The following is a 5025-nucleotide window of genomic DNA, read 5'->3' on the forward strand; positions in this document are numbered from 1 at the left end:
TTGATGGCTATTAGAAAACCGACCTTGCGGGTTAACTCATTAACGCACACACACAGATACTAATACACTTATTAATACATAAAATGTGCATATAAACATAACAGATCTTAAGAGTGTGGGTTAGCAGAATACAAAAGGTATATATTAAATCACTAAGAGTTCCAAACCAAGAGGGACATACATTCAGTATACCATTCATTTAGACTGTTTCGTAAATGAGCTGGGATTACAACTTCTACACTAGATACTCAAAAGCAAGTACATCACTCATAGGTATTAGATTGATATCAATTGTGGTTGAGGTAACAATGGAATTCTCAAGCTGTAATGCAGAATGTTGAATACTCATCCGATCTGTGTGGATTCAGATCTCCCGCGGACACAAAGAAGCAGTGGCAGGCTGTTGCTGTGTGCAATCGGCGCTCTCTGGCTTGGTGCCAGGCAGTGGCCGGTGCGGCTGGCGAGAAGGAGAGGAGGGAGAGATTCCTGCTGCGATGCGCTGCTAATGCTCTTTGAAGACTGGCTAGTTAGTGTTGGCTGAAACTAGCAGAGCTTGTGCACATGGAAAGTGACTGCAGGTCCAAGCAAGTCACACTCTTTAGATGGGAAGAAGACCAGTTCGTTCCCGATGTAGCGCTAGTCCTGAATCCTGAGATTCAGCTGTCGACAGTTCCAACCGTAGTTCACTCGTTGATCAGGCGAGCTTTGGCGGTGGAGTACCGGTGGTTCACGAGGCTGTCAGCTGGGCTAACCTTGGGCAGATCTTTTTGTTATGCACGGGCAACCTCAGTTCTCGACTCTTAGAACAAAGTTAAGTCCTGGCACTCGGACGCACTGGCCGTCACGTGATTGTCCGAGCTGAGTCTGAGAACATCCTGGAGGGACACCTTCTGGGCATTGTGCTGCCTGTTTTATCTGGAGGAACTACGGCAGTACAGTGGCTTAAAGTTCCGCGGGCATTCGAGACACACGTGGGGTTACCCTGCCCTTCCAGTTCCTGATTGGCTGATTGAGGTAGAGGATGAGTATCAATGACCTCTGACCTTGTAAACCTTGGGATGAGACTCTCCCATGGAATCTCCCAGACAGTAAGGCGCCAGAGATGACCACTTATTAGGGTGGCTGGTGAATCTCAGCCTTGGGAGGTGTTCCTTATCAGGAAACTCTATCAGCTAGAAAAACACCTTAAATGTGAACCAGATGGAATGGCCTCTCTGTATCCAGCTGCACTGAGATGAGGGAGAGAGGGACTAGCAAGGGAGCAGCAAACTTAATTCCTGTATTTTAAATACGCCTTGCCACTACAGAACTGCCCTTAGAAGAAAAACATCTTCTATGATAGTGGTACAGTCCATCACACCCCTCCTATAGCCTTTCAAAGAGAAAAAAAACTGACAACAAAGTATGTCTATGTGTGGTAATCAACCAGGTCTTACAAACATTCTTAAACCCTTCCACCTCCTTTCATTGCAAATGATTTGTACATGTTAGAAGGTTAATTTTGGCTTCTGATATTATGGTGGATTAAGAGTCCTGGAATCTTTGTAGAAGGACAAAAGACGGAAAGAAAGAGCAGTGTAATCATGGCCAAGAGAAGGCAAATGTTGGACTATCTGCTTGGAGTGAATGGAGCAAAACGTAGGCAACTCCTTGAGCAGAACCTGCTTCATCCTTCAGACTGGGGTTTCTGAAGATCTGTACATTTGAACTTTCAAAGTGACTAAAGTAAAGGAGTTTTCCCTTTTTACCACATAATTCCCATAGATCAACACTAACAGAGAGCCTAATTCCAGCCAGGATTCAATCACTGTCTCTCAGGCATCCCAGCAGTGGATTTCATGACTTCAGAAAGCCATCTTCACCAGTGGAGAACTCAATGCTCTGAGGTTTACTGGCAGAGTCTCACACTGGGTAATGTTAGATGTTGATAAATAATGTCCTATGGAATTCTACTATTGATAAATTCTACTATGGAACTGTGATGTGTCCTGAAAAAAATCTTCTATGATAGTGGTACAGTCCAGCACAGTCTTTAAAATAGAAAAAAAAAACGGACAGCAACAAAGTAAGTCTGTGGTGTAATCAACTAGGTCTTGCAAATATACTTAACCTCTTCCAGCTACCAACATTACAAATGCTGTTTACACATTAGATGGTTATTTTTGGCTTCTGATATTATGATGGATAAAGAGCCCTGGAATCTTTGTAGAAGGACAAAAGATGGAAAGAAAGGGCAGTGTAACCATGGCCAAGAGAAGGGAAATGTTGGAGAGATCTTTTTTCATTCACTTTTTATCATTGTTTTTCCAGCCCAACAAAGATCAACATATATGAGCAGGCGTCCTGTGTCAAATCCAATCTGCATTCCTTCCAAGCATACAGGAATGTCAGTGAATTAAATATTGACATATGAAAATACACAAAAATATGCAATCACACATATGCAGTTTGAGCAAATATAAGACAATAACCAAGTACCACAAACTACCAGGCATCTAGTATCATTAGCAGTTCAATGATACTAGAGGTGGGGAGCTGCGTCACCATGTGTAGGCTGCAAAGGAACAAGTAATAGGTCTATTCCATGCTTAAAAGAAAAGAAAAAAAACACAACATTTCAGCCGTGGAGCCCTCATACCTGAAGAAGGCTCCACGGCTGAAACGTTGTGTTTTCTTTCTTCTCTTTTCATCTAGTGTCATTAGCCTTTTAACAGTTCCTGTCAAAATAAAATAGAAATGGATAACATTCTAGAGAGAGTTTGAAATACCAAGGTACAATTTAAAACATATCTCTTCCACTACAACCACAATATTTTGGAGAGATCGTTGAACCTCACTGTTCTGACATGTCCGTTGGCCTCCGTCCTGCTTCAGCAATGAATGTGGCGGGGCACATTCTGAGGGAGATGAGGTCAATCAGGTGGCAGGAAAACCAAGCTAAGCTTTTTTTTGAGATCCTGAAAACGAAAGAAGGGCCATGTATATGTGTGCAGCTGGATATGTAATTGCAGGTGGCGTAGCAAATTCTGCTGAAGCCCCACTGCCTGGTGTGGACGGTAGCTGTGCATGTTGCAGCATGTGAGATCAAGGGGGCATGTCATGTGTTTCAGCACTTCACTCCATTCAGTAGCACATGATTCCCTGAGTTCTTTGGATGACCTGTGGACCGATCTTTCACGATGAAGAATTCCTTAAGAAGAATAGATCTCGGCCCACCATCCCAATGCCTCCGTCTCAAAACAGCAACCTCCAACTGCCCTTAGTCTGCAAGGCAGTCCTTTCAAATGCGATGACAACGCCGGGACCTTCGTTGCCTATTGTACGAGCTGAACTTTTGTGCTCATCAATTCAATGCTCTTTCCATCAACTCATCTTGTCTTTTGACGCTTCGTGTTTTGCGCTCCTTTGACTATCGGCATATCGGGTGCTTACGGAGTGTGGAACATTGTTTTCAAGTGATCGCTGTTCTGTCATGTTGACGCCGATGAATCTTTCTTTGGCAACATGGGCAGGCTGACAGCAGTGCGAGCGAAAGTAATGGCAAATTTCTTGACTTATTTCTGAATGTGAATGTTCTTTAGAAAAGGGATGCGGCGTTGCTTCTCGCCCGTGTAAAGGTCACGCATTCCAGACGTGGTTATGAGCGAACAGTTGCCGCAAGTGTTTGAAAAGAGCAAGAGAGGAAGCAGCCCTGCCCCGTGTGAGGATCAAACTCAGGCCCTTCAGATGACGAGACTGACGCACTACCAATTACGCCAACAAGCCCAGCTGCAGTACACACACCGGAAAGTTTGCCTCACATGGATTTCAGTCGCCCGTTCCCTAATCTTTAGACGCCCTCTGCTGAATGTTGCATTTGCCTTTTGATCTCACCGATACATTTTTGGTCTGTTTCTGTTGCGAGTCCGTCTTTCAGATCTCACCTAGCACAAGTCTCTGTGGCTGAAGTGGCCTCTCTGCTTCAGCATCGTGCCCTCACTCAGCCATTAAAAATGTCACTCGGACTTCTGACATGCTGACATGAAATGTCAAGAGAGAGGGGAGGAGTGACGCTTAAGCCAGAGAGAAGATGAAAAGGGGGCGTGGCTGCGATACGCTTGACAGCTGCACGATGCTCTCCATGTAAGGCGGGACCACAGGCTAAAAGACACCTTTCGGCACATCAAGCTCTAAGCACACACCTGGAGGATGCGGGAATTGATCCTGCTATCTCCCACATGCAAAGCAAGCGCTGTACCATACAAGCCAACCCCCCTTGCTGGGACTTATGCCTCGGCGTCACCTAGTGCCGCTTGTTCCCCTCTTACCGGGCACAGTTCACTGCCCTTCGTCTGCAAGGCAGTCGTGTAATTGCAGCTTTCTTGACTTATTGATGAAGGTCTGACTGGACGAGCGAATGGCGCCTCTCCCCATCCTCAAGCTCGCTGACAGATTGAAATGGTAAGTGCTGCTGTGGCTCGTTGGTCTAGTGGTATGATTCTCGCTTAGGGTGCGAGAGGTCCCGGGTTTAACTCCCGGACGAGCCCTCGTGTGCTCTTTTCCTCCTCTTCCACAAGACTGGGAACTGATATCCACATCACTTCGCAGCGTCTGCTTATGGCAAACGATGGAATGTGACTAATGACTGAACGAGCCTGGTGAATTCTCATCACGTGGCACAATGAGAGCGTGCAGTCAGCTGTCCAAGGCGGCAACCTCATTGCTCGTTCAAAAGAACACGTACTGAAAACTCATCACCACTGTGTCGTAGATGAGCACCGCGATCGCTTGTTGTCATGCGTCCTTACTTGGGAAATGCAGAAGCAAAAACTGCCCTCTCTCAGCCACCGAAACGTGTGCGGCTCGCCTTGCGCTCTCTGCGCCTCACATATTTGTCTAGCTGTCTGCTCTTCTTTCTGTTGAAGTAATCAAGTTACGGGGCGTCCTGCAGCCTATGATGTTCTCACTGAGAGCTTTCAAGATTTGAAGGAAAACTACGAGCTTGATGGCTCAAGTCGAACGAATGTGATTGTTAAGCAATCGATG

The 5025-nt window shown here is 45.8% G+C and overlaps 1 non-coding gene across 1 annotated transcript; it reads left to right on the forward strand.

Annotated features, from left to right (window-relative positions):
- The first annotated feature begins 4454 nt into the window (after positions 1 to 4454).
- trnap-agg (transfer RNA proline (anticodon AGG)) lies at positions 4455 to 4526 on the forward strand. Its single transcript has one exon. It is a non-coding gene; the product is annotated as a tRNA-Pro (tRNA).
- Positions 4527 to 5025: the final 499 nt, after the last annotated feature.

Source organism: Lepisosteus oculatus, chromosome 14 (assembly GCF_040954835.1).
Source record: "Lepisosteus oculatus isolate fLepOcu1 chromosome 14, fLepOcu1.hap2, whole genome shotgun sequence".
NCBI lineage: Eukaryota > Metazoa > Chordata > Actinopteri > Semionotiformes > Lepisosteidae > Lepisosteus > Lepisosteus oculatus.